Here is an 18935-nt window from a genome sequence, read left to right as displayed (position 1 = left end):
AAAAAAACAAAAAAAAAAAAAAAAAAGAAATAACAGCAAAAAAAAAAAAAAAACCCGAGCATATCATGCAACAGTGGCTGTATATTTTAGAAGTAGATGAATATTTTTCCTTACGCTTAAGGCAAAAATAGAGGGTTTTTGGGTTTTTTTTTTGCAAAAAATTTGGAATGGAACATGAAAAGGTAGTTTCATTAATTCACTCTGGCCAGGAGTTAACAGACCAGGAAACACATAAATCAGGTATTTTGGATCAACATGAGTAAAATTTCAAGAATGTGGAGTTTAAAACCTTTGGAACAATTTTCATTCCAAGATCCCAAACCCCAGCCTCTGTCAAATACAAGATGCTGTTCTCTATGTAGCATGCCTTCCTCAGGATCTTCACCATGTACCCAGAGCCATAAGAGAACTTTGTCTCTCTTAATTGGTTTTAGTCTTTTCAGGGTTTTTCTTCAGTGACCATCCTAGTGCAGAGATGGTGATCCTATCTTTGTTCCTGTGGGCAGTGGTGTAAGGAAGCCCTGGGCCGCTGTTAACAATTTCCAGACCTTCCCTCACAAATTCCTTTGGTTGTTGGTACATTTGTTGATAGAGGTGGAGTAGTGATTGCATTTATGAAGTTTATGATAACACAGTCTTTCTTCATAGTCTCAGAGCTCCCTTTCGCCCCTTCTGTAGCCCGCTCCATACTTTTCTAGTTGGGTATTCTGCAGCCGCCAACCTGTCTGCACGGAATGTATTGCATTGTTGGAATGGTTGCCAGTAATTTTCCTTAATAGCTGCTCCAAAAACTCTTTTTAAGAAGATGGAAGAACGCATTTTTTACTAATGAAGAGGTGTCTTTTTTTTTCTACCAGATCTTTAATTACTGGGTTCATAGATTAGATAAATATATTCACCAAACTCAAGACATGCCTTCATAACATGAATTGAATATATATAACATGTTCTAAAACTTGGAGTGTATTGTTTGATAACCGGTATGTTATAATGAAGACTCTTGACTGTCTTAGAGTTGGGGATTTTGTCGTTCTTTTCATTTGTTTGTTTGCATATGATGTTAACCTTTTTATCAGGTTCGTTTTTCTTAAAAGGAAAATTCATCTGTGTGATGGTGGTGAACAATTTTAATCTTAGTCAGGAGGAAGAAGCAGATGGAGCCTGGTCTACAGAGTGAGTTTTAGGACAGCCAGTACTACACAGAGAAACTCTGTTTCAAAAAAAAAAATTAATACATGTGTCCTATATTTGCAACATCCCCCCAACTCTTGTGTTTCTTCTCACTCCCCCACAAATTTGAGGCTTCTTTTTCTTTATTTTATTATATACATGTGAATAAACGCGTAAGTACAGCCTACTGAGTCCATTTAGTGCTAGCTGTCATTAGGTTGTCTTCTAAACGCTTTTCTAAGAACATGCTGTTGCCAATTACATTCTTTAGACTTGTAAATGAGGCAAAGTATTTAGAATATTCTCCTTGACAAAAAAATGCATACTAGAAACAGTATAATGAGTATTGCCATGTATGGGGTGTCTGTAGCTTATCTGAGATAAAAAGATCAAGAAAGAGCCTGGGGAAGCATTTGCAGGGCTGTCAGCAGCATCTGACAAGAGAAGGCTTAGCATGGAGTGAGCTGGATAAGCACAGGTTTTGTGCACCAGGGATGTCCTGTTTCCAGGTAACACATAGGATGTCAGACATAGGAACTCTTAAGAATTATGTTAATTTTATAGATTGTTTTACTTAAAGGAGGTATTTAATTAGAGTGCGCTCTTTTATAGAGAAAAGTTAGTTCTATTGCCTGTTGATTTACATAGCTTTTTAGGGACTAGAGAGATGGCTCAGCAGTTACGAGCCCTGACTATTCTTCCAAAGGACCAGGGCTTGTTTCCCAGCACCCACATGGTAACTCAACAACTCTCTGTAACTCCAGTTCCAGGGCATCTCACCCCCTCTTTTGGCCTCCTCTTAAATCGGGCACATCTGTGATACTCAGCAATACATGTAGGCAAACACCCACACACATAAATTAATAATAATAATATAATCAAATTGCTTTTTAAACACATCTATGGAAATACAGAAATTAAAGGAATGATTTTACTTTATAAAAGACTTATTTTTTGTTTTTATATTAATACTAGCTACTTTGGGACTGAAAGCTTCCTAATGATTTAAAAAGAATTTTAAAATTACAGTTGTGTTTGCATGCATGTGCCCGTGGGCATGTGTGGGCACCCGTATGCCTCAGTGTGTGTTTGGGGGACAGAACACAACTTAAAGTCTTCCTCTGCCATGTGGGCCCTAGGGAATAGACTGAGGTCTTTTAGTTTGGTGGTAAGCACCTTTACCCACTGAGCCACCTTACCAGCCCCTAACTATTTTTGCCTGCTTTCTTCCCATTACAACAAAAGCATCTTAATTTGGGGTTGATTTTTTTTTTTCCTACCTAAGGCTAAAAAGTAATTTTAAAAAGTAGAAATCTGAAAACTTTTATGCCCTAATTTCCCTATTATGGAAGTACCCTTGTGTCATTCTTCTGAGTACCCCAGACGCTCCAAGCAGGATGCAAAGGGGCAAGCTTACTAGGCCCGCCCCAGAGACTGTTCTCCAGCTAGAGCAGGGGACAGCAGTAGTTGCTGCTGTGACTAGCAAGTGACTCACCAAAGCAGTAAGAACAGTGTTCTGTGTCAATGAACCTCCTCTCCTCCCGTCTGCGTGAGATCAGAAGAATGCGGAGGATGTTTTCGTTGTCTGTTTCCTAAAGTTGGGCACTATGCTCTGGGACTCGGCATCATTTTTCTTTTGCGTAGCCAGAAGCTTAAAAATTGGTGCCTGCTGTTAATTCTGGAACTTGGGAGGCAGATGCAGGCAGATCTATGAATTCGAGGCTAATCTGGTGTACAGGATGAGTTCCAGGACATCCAGGGCTACACAGAGAAACCCTGTCTTGAAAAACCAAAAAATTTAAAATAAATAAGTAAATAAAACTATGGTCTGTGTTCATCCCTAAGCTTCTCGTTTAAATGGTGACTACAGCAAGGGAAATTTTCTTTTTTTAAAGTTTGCTATCCACATTTTCATTAAAGTTTGGAAAATGCTCTGATAAGTAAAACAGTGAGCACATGAAAGAGAACAGCTCATTTCTAAGATCTGTGAAGGCAGAGAGCTTGTTCCCAGGATGCCTCCAACACAAAATGGTATTAGAGGCACTCCAAAGAAAACTGGCAAAATAAAGAAATATACTTACTAAAAATGTATAACATAAATAATGAACCATTTAAATTGTTTTTTTAAATCTGAACTAAAGCTTAAGTAGTGATGAAATTTTATATGCATGTGTAGAAAAGTTGAACCTATATTTTAGAAAGTTACAGATTGGGCTGGAAATACAACTCATCTAAGAGCACACAGGGGCCTGCTCTTCCAGATGATCTGGGTTCAATCCCGGTACCCACAGGGCAGCTCACAGCTGTTTGTAACTCCAGTTCTAGAGTATTCAAGGTCCTCTCTGGTCTGTACAGGTACCAGGCACACACAGCATACATGCAGACAAGCACCCATATATATTAAATAAATGTAAAATATATAGTGTTTAGTGTTTTAAAATATATAAAGGGAGTAGGCTGGCGATAAGAGGACAATTGGGGTTTTATCTGATTAAAAATATATACATGCATGAAATTATCAAAGACTTTTAAAAATACAGATAAAAATCCTTGCAGAATATAAAGGAGAATTAATGGTATTCCTTTTAAGAATATTGGTACTTGAGATAGACAACCCACTGAGATGAAAGTGATTCTTCCACTGAGGCTCACTCTGCATTTCCTTGAGTTATTTTCCCTATTACCTCCTGAAGAGACTTTTCCTGCTTGCTTGGTGTGTGTAGGTTAGGTTTTGTCCAGAGACGGTGAGTGTGTCTTTTCCTTCAGGAAGCCCCCCCCCCTTTTTTTTAAATATAGAATATCCTTCTTGTTCTCTCTCTGTTCTCTTTCTCTCTCTGTTCTCTTTCTCTCTCCCTCCCTCCCCCCCCCCCCCCCCCCCCCCCCCCCCCCCCCCCCCCCCCCCCCCCCCCCTCTCTCTCTCTCTCTCTCTCTCTCTCCTTTTGTGTCATTTCCTCTTCAGTTTGAATGAAGAAGTTACCCTTTTCCTGTGAGAAGGAAGTGTCCCAGCTGTTGATAAATTCTGGTCGTTGCTGTGGAAGGGAGAACTTGGAGCGGAGTGCCTGTGTGCTGCTGCTCCTCTCCTGCATATGTGCTGTCAGCTGGCTTCCTGTTTCAGAGAGTTAGCTGTTTTGTGGATCAGACCCATGGTGCTGGGCTTCCTGTGGGGACCAGAGCAGCACTGTTCTGTTGCCTGCCGAGGTACAAAATAAACTGGGAAATTAAGAGATTGAAGTATTGTTTTAAAAATAATTTCTATGGCATTTTCTTTAAAATGCTCACTCCTTCCTGTCTTCTAAGCACAGCCATGGAGTGCAGAGCTGTTTGTTTGGCGCGTGCCTTGTTTATGTATAATCATCACTTGGAGCATCCATTCCTGTTTGCACCAGAGGACCTCTATTCAGCATGGACGCATCCAAACAGTCTGTTCTCAGTGATCTAAGTTTATTCTACAATGGGGCTGAGGAACACTGTCTCAATGTCTTTTTGCTTCACTAACTTCTTTTTAATTTGCATTTTGTAGGACACATGATTTATAAATCACATTTTAATGCCTTATACTCCTTTTCGACCTCTGCTGCCCGGAGTCTGGATTAAGTGCCTTGTCTGTGGTTCATATCATATTCTGTGAAGAGCAAAAGGGAAATTCTGATTTCTATGTTATACTTGTTGCCTCAAAAACAACCTACAAAGGGAGAGATTATGTATTGTGTGTTCAAGTATGAATTCAAGAGCTAACGCTAGTTTGCCAATCTTGTTCCAACCTGTTTATTCAAATAGTACAACAAACAAGTAGTTCCTTGGGCTTCTGTTTTTTGGGAACATGGTAACTAAAAGCTACTGCATGTGGACTCCTCAAATCCTAGTCATTCCTAGACTGCTGATGCTTCATCAGAGAGGCTTGGGTGAGCATGTTCCACAGCCCGGGTCAGAGGGTGAGTGTGTGCGGGAAGTGGGAAGTGAGAGCAGGAGGACTGGAGCTTGGGAACATTTGTATTTCCAGGTTGCTGCTTCCTGTTCAGCCGAGGAGACAGTCATGTGACCTCGCTGTAAAGAAAGTCCTGTAAGCTTGACAGATCACAGCTGTATCCTGTACTTGGTGTGAAAATGTATTTGCTTCCCCACCCCCTCTCATCCATTTAGTTTTTCTGATTTCCTAATACATTAAATTTATTCCAGTGTTTGATGGAGCAAGAGGCTGGATATATGCCCAGATGAGAATATGTACAACAGCATGAATTAAACATGGAGTTTGTGTGTTGTTGAACTTGAATGACAAGGAGAAAGTCCCCAGAATAATTTTTTTGTTTGGTTGGTTGGTTTTAGCCTCCTTCTCTGTATAGCCCCGGCTGCCCTGCAACTCACTGTGTAGACCAGGCTTGCCTGGATCACAGAGATCCTCCTGCCTCTGTCTGAGGAGTGCTGAGATTAAAGGCGTGTGCCACCCACCACTCTAGGCTACTCCAAGTTTAGAACAAAGTCTCAGTAGTACAGGATGCTTTAGGCTAGATGCATCATGCACATACCTCCTTGCCCGGACTGTCTCTGCTGTTTTATGAGGGCTTTTTGTTTTCTTTTTAATATGTATGGGGTTTTGCCTGCATGTACATCTGCACCACATTTGTGCCTGGTACCCAGAGAGGACGAAGAAGAGGGCATTAGATTCCCTGGGACTAGAGTTACAGACAATTATAAGCTGCCGTGCAGATGCTGGGAAATGAAGCCAGGTCCTCTGGAAGAGCGACCAGTGCTCTTGACTGCTAAACCACCTCTCCAGCCCCTTTATGTAGTGTTTTTAACGTTGTGTGTTTACCAGTTAATTTGCTCTTCACCTCAACTCTTCTTCACGGTTGTTTTCTTCTTCATTCACTTAGCTTTGTTGGATACAGTTCTAAACTGACACTTATTTCTGCTTCCAGTTGGAAAATTTTGTTTTGTCTTTAGTTTTCTTTTGAAATCTGCTGCAAGTGTGTCAGTCTCTCTCTTATTTTTTTTTTCTTTCTTTTTTGGCTTTTCCTGACAGGGTTTCTCTGTGTAGCTTTGGAGCCAGTCCTGGAACTTGCTCGGTAGCCTAGGCTAGCCTCGACCCCACAGAGATTTGCCTGCCTCTGCCTTCTGAGAGCTGGGATTAAAGGTGTACACCACCACCGCCCTTCGTCTGTGTCAGTCTCTTGTAGGTGAGACCTGTCTCTGGGCTACTAATCTGTTTCCAGCCATACTCTCTTTGACTCTGGCTTCTCCCCATCCCTCTGTTAGTTCTTTAGGAACTACACTCCCTATTTTGTGTTGCTTAATTATTCCATTGTTTACAGTTGTTAGAGTGTAGGAGACGGTTTTGTTCCCTGTTTTCCTCCAGGCTTTTGTTTAAGGAACTATGTGTACTTGTGTGCTTTGTTATTCTGAGTTCTGAAGTTGACAGGGTTCTCTATCTGTGGAAGTTCTTAAGCCATCTATTTATATGTTACTAATTATTTATTAATTTTCTATACCAAGGGAGGAACCCAAGGCCTCCCATCTGCTATACATGTGCTCTGCCCCTGAACCTCAGTTGGGACAAGGTAGTCTGGTCTGTTTTGAGCACCGCTCTTCTAGAAAGGTTTCTGGTGTCCTCCAGGTGTATCAGATTGCCATGGGCCCAAGACAACATGGTGTTCTTCTCTTGACTTAGCCTTCTCTGGACCACCTGGTGTGTGAATTCCAGATGTAAAGTTGAAGAGATCCTATTGCAGGTTCTCAGCAAAGGGCTTCTATTTTCCACTCACCAGTCTGGGGAAGAACAAAAAGCGGAACGCTTTTTGATTTGTGGTTTGAATGTTTAAAGTGTTTTGTTTGAACACAGTTTTACAGTTCTAACCAAAGGTGGCCTCACACTATCTTCTTGTCTCAGCCCTGGGGCTGATAGGTATGTACTACCATTCCTGCCTGTTTATTTGTTTGTTTGTTTCTACAGTTCCTTTGTTCCTGAGATAGTGGACAGATGGCATATTGGTCTAACTTTCTGAGACAGGGTCTCACTTTGTAACTCAGGCCTACCTGAGATTTGATATCCTCCTGCCTCAGCTTTTTCGGGGCTTTGTTTGTTGTTAACTAGTCGTGTAACCCTTTATAATTCAGACTTCCTGTCGTCTTTTTTAACCCTTAATTATTAGTGAATTTTAAAAATCGTTTTTAGTTAGCATACGAAATGATCTGAAACACACACATAGGAAGTAGGAAAGAATTTCTGCCTTCCCTCCTCTACTTGTTGGTTAGAAAGATAAGGCTTCCAGTTCCTGACTAGGGCTATCATAATCCTTTTCTAAGTTTCAGGCGGTTTATACTGAGGCATAATTAAATGTCCAGGATTTTGAAAGTGGCTCTACAGTAGGACTTATTCTCAGGGCTGAGCTGTGCCCCGTGGTAGAGCATTTGTCTGGGTTCCATCTGTAGCACTCCCCACCAAGCCAAACAAAAACACTGCTGCATGACTTGACATCAGAAGAGGTTAGAGTCCTTTTCGAACCCTAACTACACTTTTTGTTTTTAATCTGAGCCGGAATGTTAGCAAAAGAGCTGCTGCTTTTCTGTGTTCAAATGTTTGTCTAGGTGCACCAACGGTTTTCTGCTCTATCAGGTACATCTTGACTTTGGTGTCACAGGAAAAGCAAACACTGTTGAATGGTTGGTGCCCTTTTTCCAATTTTGTTGGCGAATATTAATTAACACTTAGAAGAATGAACAGAGTTGATTAATGTGGTAAATCATCCACAAGAAATGCCTCATCGAAAGCTTGAAGTGCCTCCTTGTCGGGAAGGTTGCACGACGTTCCAGTCACACAGAATTGTGCACTTTGATTGACTTCCCTTTCTGAGAGGGAACAGAGAGAGCATTAAAGCTGAAGCTGAAAAAAATTGATTTTCTTCTCACAGAGGCCTTTCTAAAATCAATCCTATGGCTTCTAGCCACACAATTAAAATAAAGTACAGTAATAATTGCGTCCCATGGTTGGTTTGGGATAGGCGGGATGAGGTGTGTGTGACTGTACGATATGTGTGTGTGTGTGTGTGTGCGCGCGCGCGCGCGCGCGCGTCCGTGTTCATTCCTGTTGTCAAGGATATGGCCTCAGGCATACTAAGTAGAACCCTTTACCATTGAACTTAAAAACAGCTCCAAAGGTAGTTGGGCCTTCTTCACCCACCCTCCTCCTTTAGTTGAAGCTTCATATCACATGCTGTATTGGAGCTGCAGGAATCAGTCTAAAGGAGTCTAGAGCTGTTACAGATTAACAGCTTGGCAACTTGGAATGAACCCAGCAGAGCCAAGTGAAATAAATTTTAAAAGTCCAGTCATTGAGAGTTGCTTCTATACAGTGCCAAATTTTGAATCAGGACAACAAAAGACTGTGCTTATCCAAACACCTCAAATTGTTGTCAGTGTAACTTTTGGGGCCTTGTTATTTCATGGTAGCATAGTCCATAGGAGTAAAAGGGATGCTATCACGAAATAATAGATGATCCCCTGCGTTAACATGAAGCTTTGTTTTTCCTCTAAGTTCTCAGTTTTTCGTTTTCCTTTATAAGGTATACATATTGCCGTTCTGAACTACTAAACATGCAGTTACTTTTACTTTGACTCCCTTAATCCTTTTTCTATGATTAGTCATTCATTCTTTAAAAATACTCTTAAAGATACCTCTTAACTTGTTCTGTGTGAGAAACACACTTTCCTCCTTCTACTTGGAGGATTGTGCAGCCTTTCAGCTAAACAAAACCAAAATTGTTCACTTGCTCAGTGTCCCACTCCTGTGAAGTCAGCCGCACAGCTCTCTGTGGGTGTGGCCCGCCACGCTTGATCTTCTTATCTGCTGCCACCACCCTGCTGCAGGCTCTTCTGTGCTTTCCTTACCCCACCCAGCTTTTGGAACCTCAGAAGCAGTTGTTTGTGTGACCTTTTCTTCTTCTATGTATTCTGAGGATGTTACTTAAGCTCTCTTAAAGATACCTGTTTCATCAAGAAATTACTACTCCAGAATTAAATTGTGTGAACATTTGAAAAGACAAAATAGTTTTTTCCCTTGTCAGAGCTTAAATATTACAGGTGTGAATTCATAAATGGAAATCACAAGTGGCTTTTCTTATATAAACTATTTGTTCCCCAAAGTTGGCTGCACCCCAGTAAATGTAATTAAATGCAAGAGGTTACTGTTTAAAAGAACCTGGCAAAGACTCTAAAGAATTCACACAATACAAATACACTCCCTTAATTTCTCTTTTATAGGTAGTTTTCTTTCTCATGATGGTGTGTGCTACAAATGATCATCATGGTCTTTGAATTGTTTAAAATGGGGCACTTGTGTGTACTTTGATGTGTGAGCATAAATATTATGAAATTTTCTTATCAAAAATAGTTTGATCACAAGATTTAATTGTCAGTAATCTGGCATAATTCCTTTCATCTTTATGGGTCCTTTTGATCGCTTTAGCACCCATACCCCTTTTTTCCAGAGCTCGGAGTCAAACTGAAGCCTTACTAAGGCTGTGGCTCTCAGTCACTCAGCCACATTCCCAGCCTATTCCAGGTTTTCTTTTTTCAGTCGTCAAAGGTTCATCTCTTAGGTGCCTTGTTAAACAGCTAGATCAACAGTGTCTTTCCATCTTCTCAGCCCCTCCTGTTAAATCAAGCATGGTCATGCTTGCTGCCTTTCAAGTCTTTAGCCCATTGGCTAGGGCTGGGCTTTCCCATATTGAGTGTGCCTTAGTCTACTGACTTTAATGTCAACCTAGAACCTTCCTGTGCCTCTCTCTGTGGTTATGACTATGTAACAGAGTAGAGTTTGACCAACTTTCATGATCATTGGCCTGAATTATTTGTAAGATTGGTTAACTCAGGGTAAAAGCAAATATTGTTCCCAGACAGCATGTAAATGGCTCTTGAATTTCTTTTCTTAGCATGTTAGTCAAAGACCAAAGTGGAAATAAAAGCATATGATACTAAGTTGTATAGTTTGCTAATAGATTATAAACTTCTTATAAATAAAATTATCTAAATCACTATAAACTGTTAACCAGAGACAGTTTCTTTTATATCAATACAAGTGTCTCATATTTCAGTGTTAAGTAATGCTGTGTATAAAATACAAGTTTAAGAAGTATATTGTCAGCTGAGTGCCTTTTATCCCAGTACTCAGGAGGTAGAGGCAGGTAAATCTCCTGAGTTCTAGGCTAGCGTGGTCTACAGAACTTGTTCCAGGACAGCCAGGGCTACGCAGAGAAACCCTGTTTCAAAAAAAACAAACAAAAGCAAATTGTCTTTGCATGCCTTTTCCCTCCCCCTCACATAGCATTTATGCTTTTTAAATCAAGTTCCAAGGTAGCATCCTTGGGACCTTTCCCAGTGCTTTTTTCCCCTCCAGATCTATAATACATGAATGGTACCACAATAACACACTGTATTACATTGTCTAAGAAGTTTTTTCCTCCTTGTATATACTAAATTGCTAACATTTTAGGGTTAGACATTCTCTCATTATGTTTCTTGTAGTCTCTTCCATGCTACCTGCCCTATTGTGTATAATAGGTGTGAAATAATCTCTTGCTAATAGAATAAATGAATTCAAGCAGAATATAGAAAAGAAATATTTTATTGGCAAATTAATTGATTTACCTATTTAGACTTTAAATGTAAGTTTTAAACCTCTAAATTCAGAATGAGTATTTGATAAGTACAGCATAGATTTAGCAGAATACTTTGAAACTTTAGTAATATTTTGGGTCAAAATTCAAATTATAGATATTTATAAAACATTTTTGCTTTGGTTTAGTTTTGATTAAATCTCCTATCATGCCACTAGTTTGCCAAGTAGATGGCAAATCTACCGTCCAAAGACTGGAAAAACACCTCAAGATACTTTTCACTGAAGACAGAGCGCTGCATGGGCTGAAGAATGAGGGTGGAGATGGGAGGAAAGTGTCTAAACCTCTTCTCCGTCTCCTGGGAAATGCATATGATGGCATCTGAGGAGCAGTGTGATGTCAGTGTCAGGATGAGTTGTTGTTGAGGAGCAGTGATTCTCTGCAGTCAAGTGCCCGTTAAGATGGCTACTAACTTAGAGTCATCATGAGTCAACCTAGCGGGCTCCGACAGCAGGGCTGGGTCTGCTTTCCAGGAGGACCTGTGCATCCACTGTTTATAATGACACATTCCCTGAGATCAAAAGAAAAAAGTAGAGCATTATTGAAAATGGGAAACATACCTTTTCAAAGTTGTTTCATAGAAAAAGCAATAATATGAAAATTCTTCCATAGCCCCATACCCTTCCATGGAATAGATCAAAGCAGGTGACATTTTAGTAAGAAACAGCAGGATGGATGCATCCTTAGTGCTGCTAAACAAGTGTTTACTACCCTTCCAGTAGTCCTTAGTTTTCACACTGTTATCAGCACGATGGCATCGACTACCTTTTGCCCAGACTTTTCTTGTCTCCCTTTGAGTTTTACTCTCTCAGCCAAATCTCTTGTACAATTTGGCAATCTCTAGAACTGAGACAAGAGTCTCCACACTAAGTATAAAATAGGCCTATTATAAAAGTTATCTGTGATAAAGAAAACACTTAAAACTATATATGTATATATAACTTATATATAATTATATATATAACTTAAAACTATATGTATAACTATACATATAAATTTTGAAGTGTTTTCTATATATATAATATAATGTATAAATAATGATGTGTGTGTGCGCGTGCGTGTGTGTGTGTGTGTGTGTGTGTGTGAAGGGTCAGAGGATAACTTGTGGAAGTTGATTCTTTCCTTCCACTGTGGTATCGTAGGGCTCAAACTCAAGTCATCAGACTTGATGGCAGCTGCCTTTACCTGCAGAGAGACATCTCGCCTACCCATGTCTCTATATTTTTAACCTTGATTCCACTGGGTTTGTGACCTTACTTGCTTAACCTCTCTGGTTTTAATCTTTCTATAGGATTATATTGAAGCCCACAACTGATTCCCTTGTTTCAGTGAGTTCTCTGATGGCACACGGTTGCTCACTTGCTTTACTGTCCCATGACTGACAGTATACTGTCATTGTTTTGCTTCTCATTCTTCTGACTCTTTGCCTTCTTGGTGAGTGTTCCACCTTAGTTATTTGCTACGTGATTGAAACTGAATACCTGTTCCAAGATATATTCTCTCATTGTGCACTTACAGAGGACTCCCGTGGTGAGGCTCTGGCCTCGACCTACCAGTGCTTCCAAATAAGAGAGGAGTCCTTAGGAGCTAGCCATCATGAGGAGTTCTGTAATGTAAGCATTTAGACCACTGGTTCTCAACATATGAGCCATAACCCATTTGACAAAGTTCTAGCTCTAATAATATTTACATTACAATTTATAACAGTAGCAATGAAAATAGTTTTATGGTTGGAATCACCACAATGTGAGGAACTGGTTTAAAGGATTGCAGCATTAGGAAGGTTGAGAACCACTTTTGTTTAGAAAAAGCAACTTTAGAGACATTGATGAAGGATCTTTAACTTTGTTCAGTAGGCCAAAAAAGAGGCTAGATTTGTAATACAACTCAGAATGCTTCCTTGGTTCCTTGGTGAAGAAAAGGAAGAACACACTGGGTAAAATGAGCTTCTTATCCAGACAGTTAGAAGGGAAAGTATTTACATAGCTAGTCCCTGCACTGTCAATAATCTGTGCCTCTCCTACTCCAGTTCTGGGAGCAAAGAGGAAATTCCTCTCCCTGTTTTTTTTTTTTCCTAGATAGCAATTTTGCCACTATCTGCTCTAACAGTGAATAGAGGGTTCTAGCCAGGCCTGGGATGCAGAGGCAGGAAGAGTGCGAGCTTAAGGCTTGCTTGAGCTACAAAACAACCAGAGCAATCTTACTGTCTCAAACCAGAAAGTTAAAGAAAAAAAAGTGTGTGTGTGAGGGGTGTAGCTCAATGTTGGAACCCTGGCCTAACATATATGAGGACTTAGACTCAGTCTACTGTGCTGAGGGCAGTGTTCTGCTTAATGGATATACATTTTGAATGTAAAAATGAGAGCCAGACATAGGGCAGCACGAAGCTTTGGGAGCATCATGTGATGTGCTGATTCTTGACTTGTACATTAGACTCCAGATGTTCTGTTTTAACACATTCAACTTTACAAATTAAGATTTCTCTTGTTTATAGCTGAGAAAAGTGAGTCTCAGACAGTCAGGTTCTTCTTCTGAGCCAGGGTCTCTCCAGCTTTTGCCTTCATTCTAGGAAGAAGCAAGAGCTGCTGCATGAGCTGTGTATTAGGTTTCTGTCCTCCCGGGAACAGCTGACCAGTGTGTGCCCTAGAGAGGTTTGAAGTAGTTGAGTCTATCGTCACTTTTAACTTGTGATCTCTTCTTAGGTCCCTCCCATCTAGGTGGTCCATACCTGCCAGTTGTCATTCATTGTGACCAAGTACAAGCTGGTAGCACAGAAGAATAGTTGGATGAATTGATTTCAAAGGCCTAGCTATTGAGATTGCTTCTGGGGCAGCAGGGCAGGAACTGTCTGGAAAGAAGTGTGAGGGAACATTTGGGGATTCAGATAGTATTACATATCTCTATAGGAATTAGGGTCATCGAGGTACACTTGCTTTTAAAATATCACTATGTAAATATTGCATTGAAAGAAAATACTGAACTGTAGTTTGTGAAGTAACTTGAAGTATCTGGGAAAATTTACTGATGCCTATAATGTACCTTAAACTGCACGAAAAATAAAATTAATAGACGGACAGAGGAGCAGTTAAAGAGCTCATGCGGCAGAACTGGCACACTACAGTGTTCTGAGGAGACCCTGAGCAGTGTCTGTGTGATGCTTGGCGTAAGAGTTATTGAAATTTGCTGTGTGTTTAAACCTTTTATAATAAAATACTAAGTGTATAATTAAAATACAAGAGTCTCGGGAAATGACTCAACAGTTAAGATCATATCTTGCTCTTCCAGAGGACCTGAGTTTGGTTCCCAGCAACCAAATGACAGCTTACAACCGTCTGTAACTCCAGCTCCAGGGACTCAGATACCTGGCCTCCACTGGCATCTGCATACATGAGTACATGCACATGTACACACACACACACATAATAGAAATAAAATAAAAATATAATAAGCTATTTTGTGGGTACTCTCTTTAAAATTTCCTTTCAGTGGACTTAATGAAGATTCTTGCTTAGTGTAGCCCCAACCCAGAGGCCATCGTAAGTTGAGCCTAATAAAAGCTTATCAGTTTATAAAGATAGGACCCCTTGTCTTAACTGTCTGATGGGTGAGGAAGTTTCTTTCCCTGGGTATTTTAAGCCAGCCCGAGAATCTCACAGAGCTAGAACTTGCCAGACAAAGTTTTAGTCACTAATGGTTATACCATACTTCTAGAGGTAATGTCACATGAGCAGAGATTAAATTCTTTCTCCCCTGGATGTCGTCATCTAGATGACACTCACTGGGGAGGAGAAGCCCTGGTTTGGATGTGTGTTCTATTTTCAGTCTACCACATATTTAAAGTGCATTTATTTAACCAATGAAGCTTCAGGTGGTAGGACCTCAAGTTGAGTTTCTTTTTCTAAAAAATGCCATCTTTTTCTTTTAACTTTGGTGGTAACTAGTCATAACCATTTTATATACTGAAAATAGAATTTATTTTATACAGGAAAATATAGTATAACACTGGTATTTTACGAAGATTAAATGACAAATATTTCAAAATAAAATTGGAGTTGAAGGACAGAGAGAGCATAGATTAACTTCTTGAGTTACTTGATTCCATACTATGGTTGTTCAGCCTTCTGTCACTCAGTAGAGGGTTTGTACTTAAATCCACATAGCTGATGAGTGAGAGGAAAGAAAATTTTCACTCCTTGACCATTACCCTAGAAGATTGGATCTATAAATATATATGAATTTTTGAAATAGTCAGGTATACATGTATGTCAAATAATGTGTGAACTAACTAGAAAAACTTGCTCTACTGCATGATTGTGGTATGGGTACCATTTCCTGATAACTTCTGCATTAAATGTTTGGTTGTGTATGTGCACGCACGTGCGTGCTCAAAAAAGAATTAACCTTATTTAACATCCTAGGGTCATGTGGATTCCTAAGAATGTCACACCTTGTCTATGCCAATAAATCAGTGTGTCTATTCTTGTTACTAAATCTGATGTCATTGGCAGATTTTCCTCTCTATTGGAAGAGTAATACTCAGAAATGAGATTTTTTAAAATCTATTTCTTCTCTCTGTGATTGGGGTGTTTTTGAGTTTTTAAAACTATGAAATAATACTGACAGGCTCCAAGAAAACTGAATCTGGATTTCATTTTGTCTCTTCAGCTCTGTGTGATCTTGTGCACATTCCTGACATGTTACAAACAGCTTGCGTCTCTGGATGTGCAGTATCAGTTTTCAGTGGAGAAAGCCCCAAAAGGAAGCAGACCGAGTCCTCCATGCACAAACAGCTGGGCAGCTGTGGATGGAATTAATTGCTGATATGTATTGGCTGTGTTTTTCTTCTCCTGTCACTTCCTTTGCAGCTGTGAAAGTGAATTTTGACTGAAAACAGACATTTCCAGCAGTGCAAATCCAAAAAGTATCAAGATTCTTCTAATCAATACCCAGCTGGCACCTTCTGTTGTTCATTGTTGGGGTTAGGTGGAGAAGAGCAAAAGTTGGCAGCAGGTGATTCATAATTAATGTGGGGTGGAAATAATTAAACCAGGCACTTGCCCTGCAAAAGGAGTTTTGGGGATGATTACTTTTTCATTTGTTAGGAGTGACCTCATAATCTAAGAAAGGCTAGGTTAATGAATACTCCCCTCATAAGGTCTTTAAGGAGGGTATTTTAGGCCGTCTCTCAGATTTGTAAGATGTCCAGTATTCCATCGTGATTTATTCTTTCAGTATGAGGGATAACAGTTGTTGAGAATAATATGATGATATTTTCCTGGTTGTCTCTCAAAACTTTTTCTCTTGTTTGTTTTATATTATATGTAGACAATCAATGACACGCTTAGCCAGGTGGTGGTGGAATAACACCTTTAATTCCAGCAGGTAGGAGGCAGAGGCCAGCTTAGTCTCGAGAGTGAGTTCGAGGGCAGCTAGAGCTACAGAGAGAAATCCTTCTTGAAAGAACAAACAACAAACAAAAACATGCTTGGATATTTTACTCAGAGAAACCTATTCAATGTGTGATTATAGAATTTGAATGAAAATTACTTGCATCTCTGAATGTACATATGTAAAAAGTGATATTTGTTTAAAATAACTTTAAATAGTTTATTGTATAGTGATAAATTTAATACTGAAAAACTAAACATTTTTATATAGTATTTGTATTTATATTCTATAAAATATCTTACTTGGAAAGAAAGTCATACAAAAAACTTTAAACTGAAATTCTTATAGAATTTGTAAGTGGATGATTGTAAAAATTTTTGGAATATAATGAATATTAGTGATCTTCATCAAAATTATTTTTCCTCCTATGCATACATTTTAATGAGATAGCAAAGCAATCCATAAATCACATCCTTTTTTTATATATTTGTGTGTCTGTGTGTTTGTGTACATGGGTTTGCACATGTGTGGAGGCCTGATGACAACTTGTGTGAGCCAGTTACCTCTTTCCACCATGTGTGTTCCAGGAGCCAAACTAAGGTCATCAGGTTTATTAGCAGCAAATGATTTCACCCACAGAGCTGTCTACTCAGCCTGACATCCTTGTCTTGAAGGCAACTCTAGCTAATTGGAAATGTAATGCTTTTATTTTTTTCTGTGTTGCTAAAAGTAGAGGATTGATAAGGAGAAAAAAAATGGATAGTTTGTGTTAGTGTTCAAGTCCCCTAAAGTAATATTATAAAGCAAGCTATGTTTCTGACACCTTGAGGTATGTAAAAACTGCAGTTGCTAAACTTAGAACTTAGCGTGTTGAACTTCCTTTCCAAGAGTCCACCTCCACCTTCCAGTGTGTGGGTTCAACTGCGTGTGCTATCTAGATTCTCTCTCTTTTCACACTGAAATGAGCCTATAGTTCATGCTCTGCCAGGAAAACTGATCTCCAAACATAGACTTTTCCTCTGTTACTTTGAGAGGAATTAACCAATGAATTTTGACTCTGAGGCCCTGGAAAATGCTGTGGCAATATTAATGTGCAGTTTGCCCTGAGTGAAATCTGCCTGGGTGTGTTATTTCCCCAGAGTGGGCCCCACCCTGCCCTAACCACACCGTGCAGATATCTTGCTGTTTAAAACAAAGATCATTTTTAGGGCAGCATTGCATCAGAATTGCCACATGAAAATGAGTTTAAGAAATGTGCAGAGGCTTCGGGGGTTTTGTAAGTAGTGGGTATGTATTGTAACACCTGTAGCTGCCAGCTTTGGTGGGAACAAATCTGAGAGAGATGGTCAGTTTTGTGCCAGCTTCTCACAGTATGCAGTGAACTTGTCTTTGGGAGTAAGCTGTGGCTTGTCGCTCAACTGATTCTTTTCTTCTCGGTCATTTGTCTGCTTTTTATTTTCTTATACTATTATTTATCTCCTTGTTCTTATTTTTAACTGTCTGTGGGTGTCAACCACTGTAAAGGAAGGAAAATGCTAGTAGTCTGCAGGTGTGCTAGTTTTCTGACTTTAAAGTGTCTAGAGAAGGGTTTTGTACTGAATTTATTAGTCACTTTTATAGCATAATTGAGCAATACTGCATTTCGAGACATCGTGGCATGAACTTTGTGTGTAAGAGTGGGTTCATTGAATTAAAAAAAAGCAGCTTCTAAAGGGCCTTTATTTCTGTCATAATGATGCTTTGTCCTGTTGCTGTTGGGTATTTGTTGAAAGAGTTGGGGCAGGCTGCAGCCCAAAGTTCTGTTCCATGCTTGGGCAGTTCCGCCTGTTCCATGCCTCTGTGTTCTCTAGACTTTGTGACGTGAACGGTAAGTTGAACTGTAGGAGAATTATTGTTCAGTGAGGTCCATGCTGAGCATTTTCCCAACCTTTCTCTCCTCGGATGTCTGGGTTTTAACTGTCCATGAAGTGTTCCGTGGTGCACTGACCACGGCATGCTGGGAAAGGCTGAGGTCGTGGTTTGTCCTCCGTGCTGTGTGTTCACTGTGTTCTCTTCTGGGGTAGACACACCCATTCAGTGCAGGCAAGTTTAACAGCCTGCCTCGGTCGAAATCATAACTGAATGTTGAAACTGGTGGATTTCTGTAAAGCTTTTGGGGTGGCATTGTGTCATCTTTTTTGTTCTTAAACTTCCTGGCCACCATTGACTTGCTTCCCCTTCCCTTTCTTAGTTGTTTTTAGGTTAGCTGTCTCTTAACTGGACAAGAGGGAAGAGGAAAGTATGTTTGATATCACTGTAGGATGCAGGCAAGACGAGTTTGCTTTGGGTGTTACTTTCTTCACCTGTAAAGTCAGGAATCCGAGTTAGTCCTCTTAGATATTTTCCAGAATAGAATACCCTAAATCTCTTGTAGTGATACATACTTGTCCCGAAACCTCAATAGAGAATGGATTAGAACCGAGCAAAGATTGTTTAGCTCTCAATCCATGTTTTCTTGTAAATGGCAAGAAAATCAAAGTTGTGCTTTAGATGTATCTGCCAGAAATTTAAGACATTTGTTTTTTTACTATCTGGGGTGTAGATCTTATCTGTATGGGCTTGGCTAAGCGACCTTTAAACTCCCAGCCCCCAATATGTTTTGCATGAAGACCTAACCCACACATGTATCATTCAACCTTGGAAATAAATTTCTCATATAACACAGAAAAT

The 18935-nt window shown here is 39.8% G+C and overlaps 1 protein-coding gene across 5 annotated transcripts in view; it reads left to right on the top strand.

Moving 5' to 3' along the window:
• The window catches only part of Add3 (adducin 3), a 95853-nt gene that overhangs the window by 32871 nt on the left and 44047 nt on the right, over window positions 1-18935 (top strand). For 2 of the 5 annotated variants that reach the window (XM_050148215.1, XM_050148223.1), the window contains exon 2: window positions 15504-15848. The exons of the other annotated variants lie outside the window; for them this stretch is intronic. The gene's annotated coding sequence lies outside the window, so the exon portion shown is untranslated. The remainder of the gene's footprint in view (window positions 1-15503; window positions 15849-18935) is intronic. 5 annotated transcript variants of the gene reach the window in all.

The sequence above is a fragment of the Alexandromys fortis genome, unplaced genomic scaffold (assembly GCF_014885135.2).
Source record: "Alexandromys fortis isolate MF-2015 unplaced genomic scaffold, M_Fortis_MF-2015_v1.1 scaffold_16, whole genome shotgun sequence".
Lineage (NCBI taxonomy): Eukaryota > Metazoa > Chordata > Mammalia > Rodentia > Cricetidae > Alexandromys > Alexandromys fortis.
Note: the sequence above shows the minus strand (reverse complement) of the source record. Positions and strands in the feature narration are given on the sequence as shown.